Raw genomic sequence first — 12,585 nt, forward strand, 5'->3', positions numbered from 1 at the left:
CTCCCAAGATCTCTCATAAACTGGACCATCAAACACACAACATATACCAGCTTATATGAGGCCCCAAAACATATACAGCAGAGGACTGCCAGGTCTGTGTTTAATCAGCGATGATGCACCTAACCCTCAAGAGACCAGATGTCCCAGGGAGTTTAGAGGTCAGGTGGGGTGGGTTTGGAGGTTGGGGTATCCTGTTGGAGACAGGAATGTGAGGAGGAGGTATGGGTTGTGGAACAGTATGAGGGTGGACAGGGACGGGGGATAAAATCTGGAGTGTAAAAAAATTAATTAATTAATTAATTAATTAAAAAAACTTACTATATAATGGAGAAGAATGCCTCAGAGACCAAAGATCATCAAGCCCAGTACTTTTAAGATCCCTTTGAGTGGTTGGACTATTTATTACCTTACCAATACCTCCACAATTGTAGGTTATTGCCATTTTATTTGGTTACCTATCCTCCAGAACATGGGGGTAAGACTGTTTTGGTAAAACTATTACATATATAGGCATCATAGTATGGTAAGTTGCTTTTAAGAGGAGAAAAAAACCAGAGAGATACTTTAAGTGAAGAGGAGAAAGAGAGCATAATATGGAAGAAGAGGAAGAAAGAAGACATGAACAATACTAAGGATATTTTACAAATCCAAATTGAAACATCATTTTCTATGCTTACTAAAAAGTCCTCACATATATATAGACATTTCTTAATCCCAGCACTGAGGAGGCAAGTCCAGCATATCTGTATGGTAATGAGGATAATATTGTTTAACTAGGGAATTCAGGTGAATGAATGTTCCACAATACACCAGAGCTATGACCTTATTGTAAAAATCACCAATGGCCACCATGTGAAATAACCTTTCCAGTTATTGGTCAGGAATTCTAAGAGACTAGGAGGACAAGTATGTAAAATTGGCATTGCTTTTGCTTGTATTCCAGAAGTAGAGTTTAAGACCTGTTTGCAAATTATAAAAAATTATTCAACTCCAAGTAGATTTTTATATACCTACATAGCAACTTATTGAACAGAACAAACTTAACACACACAAGCAGAGAGAGAAAATCATTGGGAGATGGTGCATATGTTCATTTCTATTTCCTCTGATACACCAGCATGTAAAATCTAGGAAAGGCCTCTAAGTATATGAGTGATGCCTACCTAACTCAATATATAACTTTTATTACCCGATGCTTTATGTTACATACACATTTTTACTGTATATACTATATTTCCAAAGGGTTTCTTTCCTTCTATTCTATCAACACCATTTGTTACAGTCAAAATATCTATTTTCACGGATATCCTTTTACTGTTCTATGTTATAAATATCTTATAAACAATTACATTTGATTACTCAAATTTGGGGAGAAAATTTTAAGTAAGCTTCTTAAAAGATAATCAGAGAATATTTTTTTCCAGGAATAATGGACTTTTTACTGTTTTCTTTTACAAGGTGCACATTGTCTTACTCTTATCTGTGTTAGAAATGGGACTGAGTCCCAAGAAATTGTCCACATAATTCAAAGAATTTTGGAAAGGCAAAAAGCTTTACTATTGCATATGGCTGTCAAATGGAGCAGTTATGCACACATACTAGGTTTCCTCACAAAAAAGTTCCAGGCCCCATTTTGAGTGGTCAGAGGCTGGTTTTACATTCTTCTAGAATTGGTAAGTTTAAAGTGACAAAGTTGCTAAACAGATCCTGCTGTTTACCAATGACTGAAATCTTCAATACATATTTCAATTTCAAGAAGTTCTGATGTTGGATGAATTCATCTTTCTGTCAAATTGATTTTTCAAAAGACTTACTTATTTTATTTCTTTTATGTGTATGAGTATTTTGCCTGTTTATGTGTGCATCATGTGTGTGTGTTTGGTTATAGTAGAAAAAGGAATCAAATCTACTAAGATTGGAGTTAAAAAACAGTTGTGAGATGCCACATGGATGCTAGGAATCAAATACTGTCCTATTCAAATAAGTAGCAGTATTCTTAACCAGTGAACTAACTTTCTCACTTCAAATAATGGTTTTTTTGTTTGTTTTGTTTTTTTTGTTGTTGTTTTTTTTTTGTTTTTCGAGACAGAGTTTCTCTGTGTAGCCCTGGCTATCCTGGAACTCACTCTGTAGACCAGGTGGGCCTCAATCTCAGAAATCTACCTGCCTCTGCCTCCCAAGTGCTGAGATTAAAGACAAGAGTCACCACTGCCCAGCAACTATTCTTTTTTAAAATAAAGTTTGAAATTAACTCTTTGGTAGAAAGACATTACATTTCTTTTAGCCATTAACAAATTAATGAATTTTATAATTCACTCAAACTATCAACAATTGAGCCAGGAAGAAAACTCCAATCAAAAGAGAGTCATAACAAAAGAGGAAGTAGAAACAGTAATAAAAAGCATTCTAACTAGAAGATGTCCATCTCAAAATGAAGTCACAGCAGAGTTCGAAATAAGAGCTACAACTAGTCACTTAAATTTCAATTCTACAAAAAATAATACAGAATGATCACTCCCAAATTTTTCTATGATCTCAGTATTAGTATAATACCCAAGCCACATAAAATTGCAACAGTGAGCCACAGCTATAGACTAACTGACAACTTCCATGAGTGTAGATGCAAGAATCCTCAGTAAAATACTATCTCTCTGAATACAAACACCTATAAAAAACACTATCTGCTACAATCAGTTGGGATTTATCCCAGAAATGAAGAACTGATTAGTATATAATCTCAGAAATTATAGTAATTGTATAAATGGACATAGAGAAAAATCACACAGGATTGTCTCAAGAGATATAGAAGGTCTTCGCAAATCTGACAGACTATCATTATAAAAGTCCTAGTAAAAACATGACTGGAGGGAACAATGTCAATGTTTAGAAAGCCTGACTATGACAAATCCACATCCAAATTTATTTGAAATATAGAAATCTCAAAGTATATTTATTAAACTAAAGAATGAGAATGGGATGTTTACTATCCCTAAATCTTTTCAATATGATGCTGCAAGCAATAGCCAAAGCAACAAAGCAAGAGAAGAAAATTTAAAGGATATCATTAGAAAAAAAATTCAAACTATCCTTACTTGTACATGAACTTATATTAAACATGAGATCTTTAAATTCCACCAGAAAAGTTCTAGAAACTATCAACAACTTCAACAAGTTAGCAGGGTACAAAATTACCTTATAATAATCAGTACTCAGTACTAATTATTGGCCTCCAGAGCCAAACACTGGATGTAGCTCAGAAACTCTTAAGGAATAGTGAAAGAAAGGATTGGAGACCCTGAAAGGGATAGGAGCTTCATAAGAAGTCCAACAGACTCAACTAACCTAGACTCTTGGGGTACTCAGAGACTGAAAGACCAACCAAAGAATATACACAGGCTGGATCTAGTCCTCCCTGAACTTAAATAGCAGATGGACAGCTTGGTCATCATGTGGGTCTGGAAAAACTGGAGCAGGGGCTATCCCAAAAACTGTTGCCTGTCTCTGGGATATGTTCTTCTAACTGAACTACCTTGTTTGGCCTCAGTGGACAAGGAAGTATCTAGCTTCACAGAAACTTAAAGTGCCAGGGTGGGGGATACCCAAGGGACCCCACCCACTCAGAGGAGACAGGGAGGGAGAGGGGGAAGGATCATGGGAAGGCATGACCAGGAGGGGCCAGTGAGCAGAATGTAAAGTGAATAAGTAAAAAATCAAATTAAATAATAAAAAAGACTAAAATATGGGCACTCCTAACTATAATCACCTGATATTTGAGAAAGAGACACACTGGGGAAGAGACATTTTATCAAGTGGTACCAGCAAAATTGGATGTAAGCATGCAGAAGAATGAAATCAGACCTATCTGATCATGCTGCAAATATTAGATTCAGGTGGATTGCAGTCCTCAATTTGAAACCTAAAGTAAGAAAACTGATAGAAGAAAGCATAGGACCAACTCTCCAAAATATAAATGTAAGAAAAGACTTTCTGGACAGGATTCCACTTGCTTGGGAATTAAGGCCAGCAACTGGAAAGTGGTACCTCATAAAACTGAAGTCTTTTGAGCAGCACAGAAAACAATCAATTGAGTGAAGAAAAAAATTGGAAACTTTACCATTGTCTGCATGTGACAGAATATTAATATCTAGAATATACAAAGAACCTCAACACAAAGAATCAAGAAAATAAATGGCCTAATTAAAAAATAAGGTAGTGGTCTAAACAGAAAATTCACAATAGGTGAAATACAAATGCCCAGAAACAAATGAAAAAACTGTCCACCATTCTTAGCAATTAAAGATATTTAGGTCAAACAACTGGGGATTTTCTCACTCCAGCCAAAATGGCTTACTTCAACAAAATAACTAACAACAACTACAAAATGCTGGTGAGGTTGTGGGAAAAGAGAAATCCGCATTCAATTTTGGTAGGAATACAAACTGATACCAGCAATGAAAATTAGTTGGTACAATTCTGAAAAACTGAAAAATAAATCCATGATCCAACTCTATCACTCTTTGTAATTTGCATATAATACCACAGTACTTCACAGGTACTTTCTCAGCCATGGTCATTTCTTTTCTATTCATAATAGCTAGCAGTTGGAATCAACTTAAACTTTGAAACAATTACATTAGTAATAACAATGTGGTATAATACACAATAGAATATTATTCAGCTTTAAGGAAATTTTATGAAATTTGCAGATAAATAAATGGATTTGTAACATATAACTATATGGACTAAAACCACATAGTCTTTCTTATTTTGAAATCCTTGCTCCAAATCTTTAGATGTATATAGCCTGGAGTTCCTATGAGATTCATAATAAAGAGGATCTTGGAGACGTAGCAAGAAAGGTCTCTGGAGGCCAACATAGTAGGATGCAAGTTCTACGAAAGGCAAACTGTAGAAAAAAGTGTGGGGGATGGGAAGGTGAAAAGGAAGGTAATGCAGAGGGTGAGGGAGGGAGGAGAAATGATTAAAATACACATGTTTGAATTACAACAATTTATGTTTATTTTAAAAGTGTGTATGTGTGTGTGTGTGTGTGTGCTAAATGAAATTTTACTAATTTAGGAGATAATCCTCCCTCTAAGAGGTATTCACAATTTACCAAAAACTTTAGTAAGGCACTGGAAAGCTTCCTTCAAATTTTCAGACAGGTGAATCCAAGAGACTTCAAAAGGTATTGTTGTTGCTGCTGGTTTCTTATAAGAACTAGAAGTTGCGATGTGATTGCTCAAAACACCACAAAGCTCAAACAAAAATTTGAGGAATTAAAATCATTGGCAACTGGCCCTGGAAGTCTCTTCCCCAGGACAAGCTCTCACAGAATCCAATAATGCTATACAAACTGCCAAGAATACAAAGTTATCAAGAGACTAAGTCAGGTGTTAAGCCTGGAAGCCAATAAATAAATGAATAAAATTAATTAATTAATTAAATGACAAGCCAAGCAAGCAAGTTATCCCCAGTGCTTCAACAGTGGCACTTGCTTTGATAGAGGACCAGAGAATGTGTCCAGGCACATCTGCAAGTGGGACCTAACACCCTCATAAGACCCCCATAGGCACCAACATACAGTGCGCGCATGTGTGAGCGCACACACACACACACACACACAAATATGAGACAGAGAGAGAGAGCACACACACAAATATGAGACAGAGAGAGAGAGAGAGAAAGAGAGAGAGAGAGAGAGAGAGAGAGAGAGGCAAGACAGAGACAGACAGAGAAAAAGAAACAAAGAACAAAGAGACAGAGACAAAGATGAAAAGACTGACAGGTAGGAGAAAGAGTGAGAATGGAGAAGAGGAACAGGGAGAGAGAGGGGGATACAAAAGTCTTAAAACAAAAACATGAAGAAAAATTACCAGTTAAAGTGAGAGCATTTTGATTCGCACTGTCTATTGGGTGACTTATGAGTTTTATGACATTTTTCATAAAAGTTAATAGACATTTTATAAGAAAAATGACTTTTCAAAAATACTTAAAAATAATTTAGATATTGTATGTTTATTTAAAAGCCTTTTACTTTTAAGAACAATCTCAAGATCTAATTATTTTGAGAAAGTATCAACCAAGAGTACAAGTCTTATTTTTTTCAGAATATTTTAAAGTATTTGAATAATTTATTTTCTTTTGAAAAAATAAAATATAAATACATAATCCCCTTTCATTTCCCTCTCACAAACCCCTCTGCTCTCAAATTCTTGGCCTTCTAGTCTTTATTATTGTTATGTACATATTCATAAATATAGATACATAACCTTCTGACTGCATTTGTTTTCCTGTTTGTATAAGATTTCAAGGGAATCACTTGGTATTAGATAACCAATAAGGGGGCTCTTCCCTGGGGAGGACAATGGTTAGCATGTACTTTATAATTATTATCCACTTATAAAGGAGTACATATCATGTTTGTCTTTCTGGCTTTGGGTTACTACACTCAAGATGATCTTTTCTAGGTTTGAACTCCACAAAATTGGAAAATGTAAATGAAACAGCCAATCTTATTTGTAAGTCCCAATAACTGAAGCTAAATCAATATTAAGTAAATAATCTAAATAGACTTTCAATCCCTAAGGAAATAGAATCAGTCATTACAAGTCTCCCAACTAAGAATATCTCAGGCCTAGATGGTTTTAGTGCAGAAATCTATCAGGCCACCAAAGAAGAACTAATACCAAAACACCTCAAATAATTATACAAGATAGAAACCAAAGAAACACTGTCAAATTCATTTTATGATGTCATTCACCCTGATACCTAAACTACACAAAGACTAAATCAAGAAAGAGAATTTTAAATCGATCTTCCTTATAAACACTGATGCAAAAATACTTAATAAAATACTTGCAAAGCGAATCCAAGAACACATCAAAAGATCATCCACCATAATCTCTGCTTTATCTAAAATGCAGAGATGGTTTGATATATAAAAATCCATCAATTCAATCCACCATATAAAAAAAACTGAAAGAAAAAATGATCATGTCATAGATACAGGAAAAATGTTGACAAATCTAACACCCCTTCATGATAAAAGTCTTGAAGAGATCAGAGGTACAAAGAACATACTAAATCCCGATAAAGGCAATATACAGCAAGCCAATAGCCAACATCAAATAAATGGAGAAAAACTTAAAAGCAATTCCACTAAAATCAGGAACAAGACAAGGCTTTCCATTCTATATTTATTTAGTATAATACTTGAAGTATTAGCTAGAACAATAATATAACTTACTGGTGTCTTATTTGTTTAATTTGTATATTTGAACAAATTGTTCAATTTGAACAATTTTGTTTTCTTATTTGAACAATGTATTCAATTGTCAATTTTTCCAGTACAAACAAAAGAGAAAGAGTCAAAGTATGATTATTCACAGATGGCATGATAGTATACACAAGTGACCACAAAAAATGACTAGGAAATACTTACAGCTAATAAACACTTCCAGCAAAGCAGCTGGATATAAAGTCAACTCAAAAAATCAGTATCCCTCCTGCATGCAAATGATACAAAAGCTAAGAATGAAATTAAGGAAACAACACCCTTCACAATAGCCACAAATAATACAAATTATCTTGGAGTAAATCTAATTGTGCAAGTTAAAGACCTATATTACAAGAACTTCAAATCTTTGAGGAAAGAAATTGAAGAATGCTGGAATGCATGTCTGCCTAGCCACTGGGATGCTAAAAGCACCACCTTCATGACAGTCAGGTGAGACAGAATGCAGTTCATAATGGAGGTTCTCAGTCCATTTCCCTTATTGGAAAACAGCAAATTATTGCCATACTTCCCATTCTCCTGTGTACCCAAAGAACTACCTGCTTACCACTGGGAGTTGGGGTTCCCATCCCATGCTTCCCCTCAGGGTACCCACACACCAAGTAGGAAGGGGAAGTGTGTGTGTGTGTGTGTGTGTGTGTGTGTGTGTGTGTCTGTGTATGTGTGTGCCAGGGAGATCCATTTGGTTCCCAGTAAGTATGGAGGGTCTGGGATTGAGAAAGCCTTCTCTGGGAGGTTTAGGTGTGATTATTTTGAGGAAGGCTTCCTCCTGTACTGATCCTTGATGAATAGACAACCCTTAATTGTCCAAATTGCTTTACTTGATAGTAAATGTAAATGCATACATCTTCTTTATGGTAAACCATGATTAAATACAGTTTGTGGGAAGTATTGCTGAGGAAGGGCAGCTCATTGGCTGAACATTTAGTGTCTATCTACATATATCATTAGCATGAAGAACTCCAAGTTTTTATGGTACAATGACTGATTGTCATGGTCCTCTCGGTAGGGTGTCATGGTTACATGTTCCAGAGCAGGTAGTTTGTCAGGGACCTGGCCTGATGCCTACTATATGCAACTCTCAGTTTGGGGTTTGAGGTATGGGCTCACTCAATCTTTCCAATTCTTTTGTCTGGTGGCACAGTCCACTTGCACTATAGAAGAAGATATTAAAAGATGGGGAGATCTCCCATGCTCATGGATTAGTAAGGTTAACATCGTAAAAAATGGCCATATTAACAAGTGCTATTTACAGATTTTTTTAAATTCCCATCAAAATTCCAACACAATTCTTTACAGATCTTCTTCATAGAACAGTATTCAACTATGTATGGAAAAGAAAAACATGATACCTAAAAAATCCTGTGCAATAAAAAAAGAAAAGAAAAATTTGGAGGTATCACCATCTCTGAATTCAAGCTGTATTACAGAGCAATAGTAGTAAAGAACTGCATGATACTGTCACTAAAATTGGATTTATTCAATGGAATCAACTCAAAAAACTGGAAGTAAATCTATACACCTATGGACATTTTACTTTGACAAAGAAACCAAAAATACACAATGGAAAAAAAGAAAACAAATTCAACAGTATGCAGGTCTAACTAGATGTCTACACATAGAAGAATGCAAATAGACCCATGCCCATCATCCTATATAAATCTCAAGTCTAAGTGTGTTAAATACCTCATCATAAAATCAGATGCAATAAATCTGTTAGAAGTGAAAAGGGGGGATAGCTTTTTACACATTGTCACAGAAAACAACTTCCTGAACAGAATACCAGCAGCTCACGCACTAAGATTAATAATTAATATATTGGACCCCATGAAACTGAAAAAGTTCTGTATGGCAATACACAAGATCAGGGGGCCTGTCGTAACAAGGCTCACAGGTGAGACACCTCACCTTGCCCCAATACCAGACCTAACTGGAACCTCCACTGAGCTGAGTAATGCAAGACCTATTTACCCTGCCAAAGACACATCTTCTTTCTGCATAAAACTCTACTCAGGACAGATCAGGCTTCAGACTCCCCTCCACTCCATCCTACCCACACACAGCTTGACTCCCAGGAGGTCTGTCATAACTAGGATCAAAGATCTGGTGCTCCACACTCCCTCCCACATCTAGAGACAGCCTGACTTGTGGAAGTCCATCATAACCAGGGCCACAGGAAGGACATGCTCTAGTCAGAGATATCAAACCCAGTTAATACCACAGATAACCAGATGGGAAGAGACAAGCAGAAGGACATAAGCAACAGTAACTAATGCCACTTGGCACCATCACCTCAGCAAGCCCTTGATACCCTAGCATATCTAAAAAGCACAACTCTGACCTAAAATCTCAGCTCTTGAAGATGATAGAGTACTTTAAGGAGGATATAAATAACTCCCTTAAGGAAATATAGGAGCACATAGATAAAGAGGTAGAAGCCCTTAAAGAGGAAACATATAAATCCCTTAAAGAATTAAAGGTAAAAACAACCAAACAGGTGAAGGAATTAAACAAAACTATCCAGTATCTGAAAATGGAAATATAAACAATAAAGATATCACAAAAGGAGACAACCCTGAAGATAGACAACCTAGGAAAAAGATAGAAGAGATCATCTCAGGTATAGAAGATACCATAGACGATACTGACACACCAGTCAAAGAAAATGCAAACTGTAAAAAGCTCCTAACTCAAAACATTCAGAAAATTGAGGACACAAAGAAAAGACAAAACCTGAGAATAATAGTAATAAAAGAGAATGCGGATACAATATTCAAAGAGTCAAGAAATATCTTTAATAAAATCATAGAAGAAAACTTCCCTAACCTAAAGAAATAAAGGGCCATAAATGTACAAGAAGCCTACAGACCAGAAAAGTAATCTCTCCCTCCACATAATAGTCAAAACACTAAATACACAGAATAAAGAAAGAATATTAATTGCGGTAATGGAAAAAGGCCAAGTCATATTTAAAGACAGACATATCAGAATTATACCAGACTTCTCAACAGAGACTCTAAAAGCCAGAAGATCTTGGAGAGATGTCATGCAGACCCCAAAGAACACAAATGCCAGCCTAGGCTACTATACTCAGAAAAACTCTCAATCATGATAGATGGAGAAACCAAGATATTCCATGACAAACCAAATAAAACAATATCATTCCACTAATTCAGCTCTACAGGAAAACCCCAACACAAGGAGGGAAACTACACCCAAGTAAAACCAAGAAATTAATCATCTCACAACAAACATGTATGTATATTCACATAGAAGAAAGATAGGTTATGATAGAAAATTGACTTTGAAAGAGTAATAAGTTTTGGAGAGGTATGAAAACAGAGATGAATCTCAATAAATTAATAAATAATTTAATCAATTAATTATGATACTGTATTGGATCATTTAACAGAGATGAGTCTAATTAGAATACTTGACACACTTCATTGAAGAAAATGAAGATTTTATAAAAAGATTTACTTATTAAATTCAAAAAAATTTAAGGTTTTAAAATTTTAAGAAATTTTGCAGTCAATAATCTTAAAATTTTAAATGATCTCATTTTAAAAATAGGTCAAATATAATTTTAAAATATAGCTTTCCATTTTACTATGTAATTACATGTTCTGATTATAGAACTAATTCCTGTAAGTATACTTATATAGTTAAGTGATATAATTACATAGAGTAATTGCATAATTATTGTAATAGCATAATTATAGTAACTACTCAATTGCAAAACATTCAATGCACAAGTAAAACAACCAGATTAATTGCTGTAATAAAATAGTTCCCTAAAAGCCATTTGGAGTTTTAAATAAAATTTCATTTTGAGTTTAACTACAGCATACTTTTAAAACAGTAAAATATAAATATAAAACTTAAATATGCTCAGTTCTTAAGATTTATTTTCATAATTAAAATAAGTAACTAAAAGATTATGTTTGTATAAATTTAAAGAGATTTTATGTTCTAAAATTTAAAAATTAGATTTACAAAAATAAATGCTCAGTCATTTAATTCTAGTTAACTGATCAGAAAAATGAAAAATGTTAACAACCTTAATTAATTTTGTTTTTATTTTTCTCATAAGGTATAATTATTATTAATTTTTTGTACTGATCTTAGGGAAAGTATGAATCTGTCATACATTTCAAAAATAGAAAAACACTTTCATATTAGACATTGATTATAGAAATTATCACGATGAATGTTCTTAGGATTCATAAATTGGTCATAGACTATAAAGTTTTAATTTGATTTAAAATCTGAGCATAGATGTGACTAACAAATAAATGCCACTCATTTATTTTTGAGTTCTCTGAGTTTGCTAAGTGAGCTAGTTCCTTCTTGGGAAAAATAACTAGCATTAGGTTCCATGTTTATGCACAACAATCAAAGTGCTCCTCAAGCAACTATATTCACTAAAATGATCAAGTTTTCTGGTGCTATACGCCTATTCAATTAATTTTTAGGGAAATATTTCTTCCATTTGTTATTTGATTTTGATTACATTTAAGTCATTTGGCTAGAGATCTTTATACCAAAAATTAGTTTTCCTTAAATTTAAAGGATGGGGAAATTTAATTTGTGTGAGAAATGATTTGGTAAAAAAGATAACAGACCTAACACTTTTGATATCATAGCACATATACAGGTTCTTCTATCAGCAGCTGTATTTTAACATCGATGTGTCTTGACAACCACACTTTTCTAATGTGCTGAGAGCCATTTCTTTCAACAAAAAGTCAGTTTACCTCCAGTAATTTTATTTTTTGAAAACATAAAATTTTTATACATAAACTTGTTTGAATTTGATTTTAAATGTCTGTTTTAGTTACCTTGTAATTAATTTTTTTGCATCAATGTTTATTTAAGACTCAAAAAATTCCATACTTATCACCCAATATAGAACTTGAATCTAAGTATATTAAACACCTAATCCAGATGCATTGAAAAGCATCTGATAGAAAAGCAAACGGCAACAACCTTGAATTAATTGCTACTCAAAAAGCCTTTCTAAATACAACACTGTTAGCACAGGCACTAGCATCAACAAGGAATAAATGGAACCTGAAGAAACTGTAAACTTCTTGATGGCAAAAGCCTTTTATTCATCATTCACACAAAGAAGCAGCCTGCAGAATAAAGGAAGATCTTTACCACCTACACATCCCAAAGAGAGTTTCATATCCAAAATATATAAAGAACCCTAGCAACTATATATCAAGAAATAAAATATCCCAATTAAAAATGGGATACAGGTTTAAACAGAGAATTCTAAAAAA

The sequence above is a fragment of the Mastomys coucha genome, unplaced genomic scaffold, assembly GCF_008632895.1.
Source record: "Mastomys coucha isolate ucsf_1 unplaced genomic scaffold, UCSF_Mcou_1 pScaffold1, whole genome shotgun sequence".
Lineage (NCBI taxonomy): Eukaryota > Metazoa > Chordata > Mammalia > Rodentia > Muridae > Mastomys > Mastomys coucha.